At 38.4% G+C, this 15,900-nt stretch overlaps 1 protein-coding gene across 1 annotated transcript in view; it reads left to right on the forward strand.

Annotated features, from left to right (window-relative positions):
• NEGR1 (neuronal growth regulator 1) overlaps positions 1-15,900 on the forward strand; it is a 301,725-nt gene that overhangs the window by 143,926 nt on the left and 141,899 nt on the right. The gene's annotated exons all lie outside the window — the stretch shown is intronic.

The following is a 15,900-nucleotide window of genomic DNA, read 5'->3' on the forward strand; positions in this document are numbered from 1 at the left end:
AAATAGATAATTAGCCCAGAAGGGTCTCCAACTTGCCAAAATCAGGTTTAAATCCTCACTCCTGCTCTGCTGACAATTGAACAAGATGTAAAAATATAAGAGGAAAATAGCAGTACAATAGTCAAGGTATAGTTCCCTGCAGTGGTACTCTGCAGGTATCTGTCAGTTTGGTATAGGTCTCCTGCATGGCTCAAAATTTGGTTGTTTTGCATGGTATTCAGCCTAGTCACCATGTAAAGGTGCATAATCAGGTGCTGAGTTCACAGAAAGTTTACTGCTTTTGCATTTTAACATTCATACCAAATACTGCCAGAAACATCCTTATTTCCTTTATGATGTCAAGATGTGTTCAGAAATAGCTAGTGTCGCTAATGCAGCATGCCGTGGAAAGGTCACCACGGATCAGGACCCGACTGTCCTTGGAGACAGAACAAGGCCATAAGACGTGTTGATGATCATGTAATAAAAGTATCAAATAAAAGATGACTGATGGATGCAGTGAGACAGATGCCAGAGCGCAATGTGTCGTGCAGAGTTTGCAGGTGGCACTGCCATCAGCTGTGCTGGCATCCCAACAACCCAGCTCCAACTTTCCCACAGGACTATTTTGATGAGTTTTAAAGGAGGAATATGAATTGGTTTGTGGGCTCCTTCGGAAGTGGTTCCTCAAGGGTAGCCTGGGAGAAAGCACAAAAATCCTTTATCCTGCAGTGCTCCTGCATCGACAGGCAGGGTGGCAGGTTGCTCCTTGGAAAACTCGTCCTCTTCCCAGCGCAGCTCAGCTGCAAGGAAGGATTCACCAGGGCGTTTTATACCCCATCAGCAGCCCCAGAGCCCCAAAGGTCTTCTTTCTGTTCCCAGTTTACCTGCCCGCATCGATGTGTCCTACCCCCATGAAGCTTTAGGTATGATGTTTTCTGTAAATTTTACTGGCATTTAAAAGATGAAGTATTTCATTTGAGCACCTCAGGTGTCTTGTCTGGTGTGTGCCATCACAAGCATTGTTATATAAACAAGAATTAACAGCTTAAAAAAAGCAAAATTAGAATGAACAAAAAAAATTTTCAAAAACAGACATTCTATTAGATTTAGTAATTTAACAGAAATTCATTAAAATTAAAATAAACAAGTGAAGACAAAATAAGCTGATTTTGCATTAAAATCCATAGGTTTTGTTTCTTCCAGTCCAGTTTTCTCACAGAAATACTAAGATCCAAAATTGTTAATAAGAACAGTCCATTTATTTCCGTGAGACAGTTTTCTGTTAGAAGCGCTGCAGAACAACAGTGTCAGTTTTACATGCATGGAGGTAATATTTATTGTTCCAGGGTGAAGAGTTCTTAGTTTTGATTGTCTTTATAACAGTTGATGCCCTCATGCAAGGGGCTAAAAAAAAAAAAAAAGTTGGGTATTAATTGCATGTACAAAACATACAAACAGGAGCTTAAAATTAATTAGGCTAGCTACAAGTATATACAGAAATAATAACTCAGTAGTTAAAAATATGCATAATTATTAAGCGATTGCATTTATATCTTCAGAAATGCAAAGTATAACCTAAGGCTTTAACTTATTAGTCTTTGGTGTAATGATCATTAACTTTTTCTTTTGCATTTTTATGAGTAATAAAGCAATGGATATAAACCAGGAGAATTTAAATGGCAATCTCTATTAATCCATATGGCACACCAAAATCCCTTACAAAGAACATGTATGAAATGCTTCTCAAATTATCCTTAACCACTGGACCTTTAGAGTCCAACATTTTGTAAGAACATTAGACTGTAGCTCTGTAAGAGCTAACTGTATTTGTTGCGTAAAAACATTGTTTTATTAGGACAGCCAAAAAAACATCACTTAGTAATTTTTACAACCTTTCTCAGAGGCAGCTGTTGCGTGAAGACCCATGAACATACTTTTTACATGGGGCTGTTGTTCATGCAATGCAGAAGTATTTGTATGCTATCAGATTGGGAAAGTGGAATGAAGAAGCTGTGACAGTATCAATTATTATTTCAATTGTATATTCAGTTACCCCAATATTATTTCAGTTATATTTTATGTAGGAAGTAGGGACCAGCTCCATGAAGCATAGCCAGAACAAGTGAGCCATTTTCAAGATAAAGTTAAAAAAATCACTGTACCTGTATTTTTTCCTTTGTAGTTCTCTTAGCACTTAGCAAGAAGGGACAGCTGCTGAATTCCCTGCTTGTAGAGAGGTCCTGCATCTGCTGAGTGGCAGAGCAGGATCAGCAGCTCTGGAGTATGCTCCGTCCCATCTCAGTGATGATTGTGGCCATTTCTTTCCATTCCGGCTCATATGTTTATGTATGTATTACTATAGATACTAATAATTATCAGCCAGGCAATGGGTGCTCAGTGATGTGAGTCACAGCAATCACTCATCCCACATGGGTGGGATGTCACCTTGAATCAACATTGGGTTTTGCGCGGTAATTTAGAGAGACCTGCATCACAATTACTACTGTCATTATCTATCCAGTGGACCTGAATGGGACTTGTGGATGTAAGCACTTTTAATCAGGTTGCTTCATACTTACACTGCTAATAAAGTCATCCCTTCACCTTCCGTGTGCTGAGACTCAGGAGGTAAGGATGCAAGATTCATGCATCCTTTGAGATGGAGATTGACCTGTCTGAAAGTAATGGAGACTGTAAAGGAAACATCAAACAGCTAATTGGTGCTATAAGCTTATATATCCCTTCCTGCTGAATAGGGTTCGCAGGGATGATATAATAACATTTTATGGAAGCGGTTTTGTTTCCTTTTAATATAGTTCATGGCTTTGTATTTCAAGATTAGAAACAACTTCTGCTATTGGGGAGAAATAAATGAAGGGAAAAGCAGGTCTTTTGCCAAAGTAAAATCATTCAGTCAAAGGGCTGGATTTCCTTTTACATTGTGAATAAATGATCAGCAGCAGACCTAGAGCAGCACATGAAATAACAGGAGAAAAGGAAGATTTAAAAGCAAAGTGTTAGCCCTTAAAATTCCTCTGCCCTACAGGCTGTATTCTGTTGAGTAATGTTGAAAGAAGACATTCTCCTGCTGAAAACAGCAGAGCTGGAAGAGCCAGGGGTGTGTGCATTGTGTCACAAATTAAATTTAATAGAGACTTATGCCTGATCATAAGCTCCCAAATAGGTTAAAACTCCAGATTACAAAATCATTTGCTGTGAAACTCCACTTTAAAAGCTGTGTAAATCCAACTCTCTCTCTTTTTTTTTTTTTTTTTTTGGGGGGGGGGGGGTGGGCAGGGGTGAGAGATCTTTCTATACACACAGACCCAGTAGCTGTCATTTTTAATATCCTCTTTGGTATTTGGGCTGACAATTTCTGAATGTATTCAGGTAAGTGTTTCAGAGAATAAAAACATTTTAATGGGTTAAAGATGCCTTAATTTCCATGAGTAAAACACAGAAAGGTAACATGATCAGTAAATAACCAAGGCTGAAGGGAAGCAGCAGCCTCTCCATCACTGTCCCACATGCAGATACAGGGAGCAGCGAGACCTAGTGGGGTTTGGCTATAGTCAATCAAGAATCTCTGGCAGAGCTTGAAGTTGAGTTTCAATTTCCCAGATCCCTGCTCAACGCCTTAACAAGACCACCAAGTCAAGTCTAGATCACTGTTACTTATTACATAGTTACACCTTTTTGTACCGAAATACTTAATCAAGATAGTTAATAAAAAAGAAAAAAGCCTAATGTGTCTTTAGCCCACATTTACATCAGTGAAAGAAAAATCACATTAAAGAGAGGGAGATAATCCAGTTAACTTTATTTCAGTGACCTTATTAAAAAGAAGTGAGAATTATGAAGTAATTAGTGAAAAGTTTAGAATGTAGGAGTTTGTAATCAACTCAGTCTACCTCAGTGCCAGATGCTTGATCTGCAAAGCCATGAAGATGATGCAGATGATTTAAACATCAGATGTTTGCCACAGTAAAGTAAAAAAAAAATAAATACCTCTTATCATACTATATTGCTCATAATTTTTCTAGCAAAAGGTTGCAATTTCTGCAATTTCTAGTCTGACATTTATTCTACCGAAGTTTAAATTGCGTCTTCCGAGCTGTGTTTCTCTTTCAATTTGCAAAAATATTAAGACATGTTTACCAATGTCCTTAGGAATTAATTTTGCCATGGGGCAGAGTGACAGGTCACAGCCCGAAGTCTCTGGTTCTCTCCATGTGTCAGGATGCAGTAATGATGCTGTTGTACCATGTGGGGAAAGGGCAAGTCATGCTTCTTGTTTGTGACTCCAGGGAGATAGGGGCCAGAATAGGGTGTTCAAAAGGACATCAGCTGCCAAGGGAGGGCTACCAGGATGATTAGGAGAATAAAGAACACATCTGAAAGAGATCACTTTGTTTAACCTAGCAAAATGAGGACTCGGGGAGAATTTTGTTATGCTTTATTAATCCACCCAGCGTGGATCCCGGGAAGGGAGAACAAACATACCAGATAAGAGAGAGCACTTGTATAAGACTAGGCAAATATAACTTGGCCATGTGTAATTTTTAATGTGAGATGAGGGGAAGGTGCTGGTCCCCATCACGTTGTGGATGGGATGGCCAGGGAGCGTGGCCAGGGTCCATGACAGCAGTTCCCATGGGGGCTGGTGGGGCAGGGGTAACCGTGATGTTGGTGAGCGAGGTTTGTGACCATGATCTTCCTAATGATGGGATTAAGGATCTGACAGCCCTGTTCATGTCCTTGAACATGAACGAGGAGCCTGGTGATGTTTCTGGTGACAGCAGCACCAGGATCTGCTGGCACAGTCTGGATTGAGGGGTATTTTTTCAAGGCTATGTTTTGGTGTGCCATGGATGCACGGCTCAAATAGGTCCATGTTTTAGGCTTTGGGGTGTAGATAACAGGTCTCATTCCCTTTGCCACCCCCTGTCTCCAACACCCCAGGCTCTCTGCCACCCTTGCTTACCCCCACTGCACCCTCTGACTTTCTTGTCCTGCAGGAGCTCAGTTCCTGGTTACATCAGTGCTTTCCATCAGTACCAGAATGCTAATACTGGGGAATCAGTGAGAGAAAAACTTTCTTACGTTAGTTACTTGACATCTAAATTTTTATTTTAATCTAGCCCATGCTGGGCACGTTTGGGGCTCCTCCTGGGACAGACCTTGTGCATGTGAGACACAGCACTTGCCCCTGTTCTGCCCTCTCTGCATTGTCTCATTTCTGCAGGTAGTCTGCACTTGACACGGTGTGCATGTAAATAATTCAGTTATCTATGTAAATGTGATTTATAGATTCAGTGAGAAACCACAACCTATGTTTTTTATTTAAACATGTATGATATTTCCAAAGTAATACTCAAGGCCCTTTTTCTGTTTAATAAACCTCCTTAATGTCCCCTAAATATTAATGTATTGATTTAGTCTTTCCAATGTTTGCAAAGTCTAATTTGTTTCCTCAATCAGGCCAAGAGGGACTTGCATTTGGAGCTAACGAGATAAATCTTACCCAAATTTATTTAAAGTGGGACAAAATAAATATGCAAAAGACTTCTAAAATCATATAACAACCACTTTCCACCTAAAACTGACAATCCATTACTCTCTTAAATTGCTAGCACTCAAGTAGGATGTCAGTTTTCATTATAAAATTAACTCGCTAGTGCCAGCCACTGTTATCATCTTGTCCCTGCTCAGCACAAGAGGAAAAAGACTTAGAAAAATTGTTCCAGAGGTGGAGGCAGCTGAGTGAGATTTGCTCAATGATAGAGCCCCCACAGTCGAACGAACCACAAGCTCCAGCAAACAGCATACTTGGACTTGCCATTACCAAGGGCTGCATCCACAATCATTAATGCATCATTAATGACCGATCAGAATGTTTTCTCCAGGATTTGTATTTTTTATCCATTCATTAAATTCCTCCCACATTTGTACCTCTCACAGCATTCAAATGAGCTGCAGGGGTTCTCTTTCTCTAAAATATGTATGAATGGTTTTTACCCTTCTTTAAAAGACTTAAATCATGGGAAATGTTTGCATTAGCAGGTGATCTCATTTACAAGGATGTAAATCAGGAATATTTTATCTGAAGTAGAACAGGGTTGTACTAGTCTGAAACTCATAATGCTGCAGTGTTGGAGGTGCTTTACAGTCATGGCTGCAACTGAATTTCCATTATAAGCCTGAAATTAACATCTTCTGAAATCTGTAGGCAAAGGATAATCTACACAAAATAATCATTTGCTCTCTGGTCAGAAGTATATTATTTCTGTTACATTTGAATTAAGTTGAATGAGTTGCTTTGTGACCTGTGAAAGTTTTACAAAAGGTGTGTTCAGCAGAGTCCAAAGGGTCTTTCAGCAACTTCTTGCTCTATATGGCAATGCCAGAAGCAGAAGTAAGGACGAAAAAATAGGGTGTAAAGCAAAACAAACAAACAATCAATCAAACAAACAAACCCCTTAGGTTAAAGAACATAATAATGTAATGGAAAGGGCAAAAATACAGATGATTAAATTCTGAGTTTTGTGTTCGTTAGGTTAGTTAGGTTCTTCATCCCTTCCTCTACCAAGCTACATTGGTGCATAAGCAGCCTGATGCTTCCTGCTGGCACAGCATCTCTCATCCTTTCTAAAGAATTGGTCTGGTAGGATCCGACCCTATAAACAGGAGACCTCCCTCAAATCAAACAAAAACAACCAGTTGGAATTGTTGCATGAAACCCAAGTTGTAAAAAAGATTATGAAACTTTTAGAAAGAAAAATTTTAAGAATGATTTTGGAAAGAAAGCCAATTCAGAATAAGAATTTATCAAAAAGTGAGCTGGTGGCTGTGTCTGCTCTGCACAGTGGGTCTCTTCTGGTTCTTACTGGCATTAAGACAAATACAGGTCAAATCTATTACTTTGCTTTAGAATGATCTAAAGTGGATGATGTGAACAAAAACTCTTGGGCCAGCTTTTATTTATTTTTCTTTTTATTCCTTTTTAACTGAAGTACAGATAACCTCCATAGTCTTCCACATCTCAGTGAAAGGTTTTTACTAAGGAACTTACAATCAGAAGTGTTTGACTCACTAAATGTGAAAATAATTTCATAGTTAGTACCACTCAGTCAGGATTGAGGGGGTAGCCTTAACAAGTGTTTCTAGAGCTCTGACCCCATACATGTGCTGGCCACTAGCAGAGAGAAGATGCTGACTGCACGGCATCATGTGTCTGGGCAAGTTTTTGGAGCTATGGGAGTCCATTAGCAAAAAGTCACTCACAGCAGAACATGATGTGTGATTGCATCGTATAATGCAAGAAATTATCGAGGCTGCCAAACCTACTCCTTTTTAAAGATTTTGTATTTATTGAATATGCCTTTTTAAAGATTTCATATCTATTGAATATGCTGCTCCCACTGAAGTCAATGGCAAAAATTCTGGTAGTTTCACTCAAGAAAGAGTCAACACTCATTGCAAGAACTGCCTGGAAGACTAAAACTGAAATGCTGTTTTTCCCATTGTACTACCTCAGAAATACAATTGTCATCTGAAAACAGAGTGTGGCGATGCACAGAGATTAATTACAATTACTTTATGCAAATGCAATTTAATTTGAACAGATCCTCCAAAATGTTATTTTGCAACTGTAATGGACTGCGGGAGTATTATTTTAAAGACATAAAATTTGGTTTATAACACTTTTAAGGGCTTGGTTACATATAAGTACATACATGATTTAGTGGTGGACTTGGCAGTGCTAGTTTAACAGTTTGGCTTGATGATCTTAAAGGTCTTTTCCAGCTAAACAATTCTATGATTCCATGATTCTATGTTCTTCTGACTGCCCTTACTGGGGGCTTTATTATTCTCTCTCTCTCAATGCCTCTTCACCATCCTGTTGATTTAATTAAAGGGAATTGAGTTGGCCTGGAAAAACTGAGATAGTAATTATTTTGTTATTCATTGGCATCATTTCCACATTGCAAGTGGTTTTGGAACTCTGTACCCCAGAGTAAGAAGTATGATATTTTGTTGAGCTTTCTGCTGCCTGTCACGATGAACAGTGCGATTACTGTGATTTGTCTGATTTTTTTTTCATTGGATTTCCTGTTATTTCAACTTCTGTATTTTGGTCTGTCAGTTGTCAGGAGAAAAAAAGGTGTCCCATGTTTAAAAGTTTTATTTCTGCTTGGAGTGATGTTAACAGAGACTAAATAGCCTTGGAGTATGTTGGAGACAAATCTCTGCAACTCTGAGTAAGAGTGTCATCTTTTTCATCACCTAGATTTGAAAGAGGATGTAAAAAATATCCCACCTGATGCAGGGTAGATCTAGAACGTGTTAGCTTTATCTTGCAAAAAGGGTTTTAATATTTAGTGAAGTCTTGCTAAGGAGGTGCAAAAACACTGATTATCCTCAAATGAATTCTCAACATTTTTGAAAATCCTTATCTTCTGTTTTTCTAAGATTGAGGAGCAAACACTGTAAAAGTATTTTAGGGTCAAAACTTTGGCACGGTAAGATTTTTAGTAAATTCTTCCTCACAATATTCTAATTAAAGCAATCAAAATGTGTCATATCAGGAATTCTGTTCATTGTAATCAATGAAAACATAGATCTGTATATGAAAACCATTTCTATAAAAACAGGATGGAAAGAAACTGGACAATAAAATGAAAGGATACATCAAAGGTTCTTAAGCAGTGGCTAATGTGTGGTGGCACAGCTGTGTCCCTTCATCACGTAACCCAAAGCAGCATGTCTGCCATATGTCTGCGTGAAAGACTGAGGTCAACATCTTGCTTTTAGCCTGATTAAAACTAATGACATCTGACATACTAAATAACCTAGCTGAAATACTATAATCTGATAAAAACCCTTTGTCAAGTCCAGTTAATATTTAAAAAGTGAGACAAATGGAAACTGCGCTGAATTTACAGGTTTCCCAAAGAGCGAAACTTTCCCTGCAGCATCCCTTGTCTGCTGGTGCCACTGAAGACACAGCATCGTAACTATGTCCATATGTGCTTTTAGAATCTTTCACTTATTTGAAGTAATAAATATCTTAGAGGCTTCAGGGTGCCGGCAATAATTAATTTTACCATATATACAATTAAATGGCACCTCAACGGCATTACAGTTTGTTCTGTGAGAATTTCAATGCCTGACTAGCCATCCTTCTACCTCTGCATCGTTAACAAAAAGCCCTCAGCCCTTTCCTCTCGGTCACAGGGGTTGTGCGGTGTGCCCCACGCTCACTGTCTTGGTGCTCACTCAGCTGCGACTTATTTTCACTTTGATTTGGTATTGGATGTTGATATTGAATGTGGGAAAGCAATTCACTGCTTACTTGCAAGGGATGATGGAGATCCATGAACATTTGTGGAATTGCCGGTCTCCTCAGCTCTGGCATGAGAAAGGTCACTTTATAGAGAGGAACTTAAGGAGCTGGGAAAGTGTTAGAAATATTTATTGATGCTAAGTTTCTTTTTTAAGGTGGTAATGGAAGAGTGAGATTAGTAGGGCATCTAAGCTACTGGACCAGCAAGTGTCATGCAAGCTCCTTGACAAAGCTGAAGATGAAACTTGTCTTGGGCATGCCAGTGTCATTGCAGCTGCTTGCTCGTCTGTGAATATTTGTTTTCGGTAGTTATTTAGTACGGAAAGGGGAAAAGGAGCATTGGTTGCAACTTAAACATCTAGTAATTAAAAAATACTTTTTAGGGCAACTCTTTTAGACATTAGAGTAATTCCTCAGGGAAAAAAAAGGGGTGCATAACTTTCATGAACTAGTTTTTACTTTCATTAAAAATAATCCAGCCACCAAGCCAGGAAACATAAAATTGCTACTCTACCCTTAATTGGTTTAGTGGTGGACTTGGTAATGTTAGCTTAATGGTTGGACTGGACGATCTTAAAGGTCTTTTCCAACCTAAATAATTCTATGATTCTGTGATTCTTAAAACTAGAGAGAAGAGCATCACAGAAACTTCAGGACAGAAGCAATTCTTTGTGTTTCATTGTGTGACATGACCTTGCTTCGTTAACATCAAAGACATTGAGAATTACACATTCCTTTGCCACAATAATGAAATTCCAAATTACTTTTAAACCGCTTATCTGGCTATATTGCAGGTTAAGTAAGTGTATTTATAAACACTGGAAATACTCTTCCAAGTATCAGTACAGGCAATTCTAAGTATATGAAGACAATAAAAATAACACTAACAATAAAAACAATAAATATAACACTTCACATTTTGAAATTATTAAAAAAATAAATGCAAGTTTTCACAAACCCATTATTTTATTGAAATGGGAGGTGGAATTAGAATGATGTCCTGCAAACTGGGAGTGAGCTAGCCTAGCTTCTGTTCTGTTTTTGCTTCTGCATCTTTGTCCAGTCTGTGTGATGTGGTTTCCTGGAGGTGAGTGGATCATATTCACCTGCCTGTAAAGGATGATGACAGCCTAAATTCACCGACATCCACAAAATGCTTTAAAAATTCTCAAGCTGGAAATGTTTTATGTTACTACAACACTATGCATTCTGAGAACAAATAGATAGACTTAATTATAAATCACAGTGACATAATACTTTCCAAGAAATTCTGCAAAAACCATCATGCAATTCTTGGAGATTTTGTTGCTCCAAAGTTTTAACGACTTGGGAAATATCTTCTGCACATTGACAACGGCTGCTGCTGTGTACCACATGTCTCTGTGCTGGCAGGCATGGTGGCACTGAAGCAGGAGGATGGAGTTGTACTAATGCCTTCCTCCCCCGTATCTCCCATCCCCTCTTGCTTTCCACCCCCAGTTTTGCTTCCCTTTTTTTACTACAGACCTAAAGAGTTGGGCTGGAAACAGGGTAAAAATAAAGAAGCTGGCAGTAGTTTCTCCTATGGAAACACTGCTAGAACAATGCAATGTGACAGCAATATCCAAATTTTTTCTACCTCATCATCAGAGGGAGGTTTGCTACCAGCTGTAGGTTCCTGTACTCCCAGCTCATGGTGCTCTTTTCTGGATGTTATGACCTTTATGAATTTGCTGGCACTGTAGTGATCAGAAATACTGGAAACTTATGCATACAAGGAGTAGTTCATTTGTATTAGCTACAGACTAAAATCAGTGCATTGACAATAAGTAAATAATGATTGTCCTTTTGTAACTGTATTGTTTTTAAACTTAAATTAAATTTACATAATAGTTGCTAAATAGAGAAAAGTATTGCCTTCCATTTTACAAGTGGGGACCTTGACAGACTTGAGAGGATAAAATCAGACTTATTTCACGGTCTGAAATTGCCCTTCTGATGTTCAGCAATATGAAAATCCAGACAGGCATTAGTGGAGATAAATAAAACCATTGGATAGTTTCACCCACATTTATTTTTAGGTGAAATGTCCATGATCATATAACAGATAACTGGCAGGAATATAAGACACTTCAGAGTTCTTGTCTGTTTATACTGGCTATCAGTAATGTATATACTAGGGTGCCTAAGCACATATACATATATGTGTATTTGTGTGTAGATGCAAGTTTGTTGTGGTTTATATTCATATTATGGGTCAAATTATGGCACAATTCAGTATGAATATGCCGAATGTAGAGGCTGAATATGGAGAAATATTTCATAGGTTTGCCTTTTCTTAGAGATGACAGCATTCTGTAATTGCAAAGAAATGCTATGTTAGCAGTATAGATCTGTAACTGAACAACTATTTATAACCGATAAGAAAAAGCTTTGGATCAGTTCACCACTGTCCTTTTATTTTTTGAAGGTAATTCTGCACATATGTTTCACTTTATCTAACAGGTAAAACTCTGTCCCATAAATCTAACCAGTTGTAAATGTCAATATTACATACTAAACTAAAAAACTAAAAACATTGAAATTAGTGTCTAGAATTTTGAAACCCCATTAAGCATTAGTCTTATTGGAATAATTAGATAGTAGCATCTGTAAAAGTGTGAAATGTCATTTGGGCTGTTCAGGAACCTGTTGACACACCTATTCTAGATTTTCCTTTCTATGAAATTTAAACAATCAAGATGCCTTCTTTGAGTAACATTGCTGTAATTAGTCTCTAACATTTTATTCTTCTATGTACAGTCTTTGCCTATATACTTTACTTTGCTTCTGTTTCTGTGCACTCCTACAGGAGTAGAATTACGTATGCTAATATTTTAAATGGTATTAAAACAAGGAAAAGCAAAGGCAGCACACAACAGAAAAATGGGACCAGGCAATCCACTTGCTTTTGAGGGAGCAGTGTCCTTTACTCCTGTGATAGTCTAAGCCACCTCTGAGGATTACTCCCTCCTGATTACACAGGGGCTTCACAAGCACAGACTATCTCAAATCCATTATGGCAGCACCATGCTGCAGTTTTTCAAGGGAGTTCATTATATATTGCATACTCTCCTGTGTGCTTTGTACCATGAACTGTAATGGGAAAGCCATGTCCATCTCCCTGAGTCCTGGGTAAATTTGAGCAGGTGATACGCAATATGTAGAAAAACTCTGGGGACTGTTGTTTGCAGTGATCACAAGTGTAAGCCAGGCTAAAAGAGTCTGTCATCCAAATTCAAAACATTGTGTAATTTATCCTGTAACAGTCTGGATTGTTCAGGGTGCCTTGATGAAGTATTAGCAAAGCTCTTACTTTTAATGAGTTAGATCTGCATTAGAAGCGTTATGTTTCAAACTGGACTGTTATTTAAAAATACCATCATCAGCCTTTTCATGCATGCTTCTTTTCAGTAGCACCAAGCCAGATTTTACTGCCTGAAAAATATTTATTTGTCCCCTCCCACCTCTCCTCCCCATCCCAGTGTTGAGTTGGGTGTTTGATGATCTCCAGGGGAGAAAGCCCAGCCCAGCCCTTCCTGGCCAGTGCAATGCCGCAGAAGACAGGGACCTCAGAGGCTGGGTGCTGCCTTCCCCCCTTCCCATCACCACCATTTGGTGGTGGCAGAAGCCCACCAGCAGCAGAGCAGACCAGGCTGCTGGGCACAGGTTTGCAGTGTTGCTGGTGATGAATATCCGAGGCCAGTAGTTGCGTCAGCCCTGCGTGCCAGCGGGCGTAAATCCTCTAAGAGGCTGTTTGTCTCTAAAGTGTAAGTAAGATACTGCTTTTCCATATGGTGTGAACCCAAACATCAGGTCTTATTTTGCTTTCATGCCTGTGCTCTAACATAGTCTCACTCTAGAAAAGGGTGAGAAGAAAGCAGAAACCCAACCAAGCCTCACACCTTGCTGTCCGTCTCTTTCTGCTCCCACTGGAAGTTTTTAAAGCCTGCGTTATTACACAAAAATCGGCCCACTTTCAGGTCACTTACAGTGTTTTCTGGCTGGGGTAAGGACTGACTGGCCCAATAAATGAAAACAAGACTAGCAAGACAGCATATGTAAGATTATTTGGCTTCTTTATGGTTCATCACTGGGAAAAGATATTTATTTTCATAGATGAGAGAGCATGTTGGGAGAAGTCGGTGGGAAAATGTCAGTTCTCATCAGTGGAGGCTAAATAAAGTCCATAGTTTACCAAATGTCATTATGTGAAACAGGGTGGTTAAATGTGAGTTTAAAGTATCAAAAAAGAAGACGAAAATCTCTATCCAATAAAGGGAAAAAGTATCAGGCAAAGTTTTGTGTTGCTTTTTAACCACTAAGGGAAAGATTTGTATCTGCATGATGGATCTCCATTGCTGGTCCACTGATTCTGTATTTCTGGGACAGTCATTCAGCATGAATGTTCCCAAAATGAATGTCCCATTCAAGCAATCCATCCTGCCAACAATTTTTTATCCCACAGAATAGAAGGAAGGGGAAAAAGTTCTACTCCAGATTGAAATCTCAAATTTATTGGTCTTGGGTTTTTGTTTTGTTGCTTGTGCTTAAAAAAAGAGAAATCCTGAGCACTGGTGTAGTCGGTAAGAGGTGTGGAGTCCTGGGGGAAGCCGAGCTGGGACACATTGAAACAGTTCTCAAAAGAGGAATTGAGCATTAATAGAGAAACGAAGCAGTTCTGTTCCATGTTAAATTTCATTATAAATATTTGGTGACAGCTAATGCAAAAGATTTTTTATACATTTAACAGGCAGTTGACAGACATTTTTTAATAAAATAAAAAGCATTTTAAGTGCACAAGCAAGATAGAGGGGTCATATTCCTGGTTACTGTCTAAGGGTGCATTTTCATTTACAATATGACCTTTGTCACTGAAGGTGTCCCAGGATGAAGCATAAAGAACTGGTGACTGAAAAGCTAAACACAAAAGCAAACGAAGTAAAATTAAATGAGAAGAAAAATGTAAGGAACGTTCTCCATATGTCTTTTTACCAGTAAGAAATGGCTAAGTATAATAATGAAATATAAAATAGCATTAATGCAGAGCATGTCCTTTTTTTTGCTTTTGTTTCAAATGCTTTGCTCTTCATTTTTCTGTGTCACTCTCTTCCCACACTTTTTTTTTTTCTTTGAAGAAGCATCAGCTGTAGGAGTGAAACTAGGCCAAGCACAAGTAGAAATGAAGTTATAAGTTATAAGCAGAAAGAATAGTAAACTTTGGAGGACTTTGATAGAACACTTGCAATAAAATGAGCTGTATGCTTCATGCTACATTTCCATATTTAATGCTGGAGAAGCTGATAGCATAGAGAATTTGTTTTGTCTTTTATTTCCTTATATGATGCATAATACTTAAATCTGCATTACATGTTGCTGCTCTGCTTCAAGTCATAGTCTGCTCTGAAAAAATTGTGAAGTAATCTTGTATACCTGCTTTTAAATTAATGACATCCTTGAGAGATGGCATTATTATCCAGAACAGTGTAAAGGACTGTGATTTATATCCTTTGTAGCTAGCTCTGCTTTAGCAAAAGCTGATGCATGAGCTCTTAGCATGCTAGACTATTTCATAAAGCTGACTAAATTATATATAGGCAGAAACATTCTACCTCCAGTGACCAGTCCATTAATAAAAATCCATATAGAATCCATATAGGGATAGAAAGATCTCATTAGGAAAACCGGATGAAAGAGTGAAATGCACAAACTTGAAGTACTTCACCAGCTGGAGACTTCATCAGAGAAACTGAATATTTGGTCCAAGAAGAGGAATTCCCTTTGCCTCAGAAACAGCCATAGGTTGCACTGGAAAACATGCAGCAGTTTTCTGGAAATACATAGGACTCTCAATCCAGTCTCTTTTATAGTTTAACAACTAAGTGAATATATACACACACAAAATACTAAATGAAGATGGGACCTTTTTTCCATTCATACCAGGGGCAGTATCTCTAGATATTTATGGAAGAATCTATTTGCAAGAGAATCAGTCTTGAAATAAATACATGTATTCACTATACTCTTCCTTGTAAGGTTTTTATATTGAGACTGTCTTTTCTATCATCGATGCATGAGGGTAATTTCCATTCATAGTGAAGCCCATCAGGATAAAAAAAAATTACCCACGCAACTGAACAAGTCACAAAGAGGACAGTCCATTGCCAAGGATTTTACTGTATCTGGGTACTGTTTCACTTTCTTATGTCTTCTACTGAGCTATGGCAAACCTTATCTGCATTGCATAGGTGATTTAATTAAATGAAAAATAAGAATTGTGTATAAGATCTTTAAATCCCACCTCCAGTGTATGAAGATACAATTCTTCCCATTAGGTGGTATATCTTGTCTTGTTTTTATGAGCTGGGAACTTGCAGAAGAAAAATATTTTGTACTAGGAGTTGTGTTGGATTCATGGTTATGGGAGAATTACCAAGAATGAACAAGCATGGGGATGGATTTATTAAAGAAGTTCCTTCTCATATACTGTCTTCTTTTTGTAATCCTCTGCAGCTTAATTTTGATTTTATAGCTTAAGAGAGGGTAAGAGGGGA

Source organism: Pelecanus crispus, chromosome 5, assembly GCF_030463565.1.
Source record: "Pelecanus crispus isolate bPelCri1 chromosome 5, bPelCri1.pri, whole genome shotgun sequence".
Classification (NCBI taxonomy): Eukaryota; Metazoa; Chordata; class Aves; order Pelecaniformes; family Pelecanidae; genus Pelecanus; species Pelecanus crispus.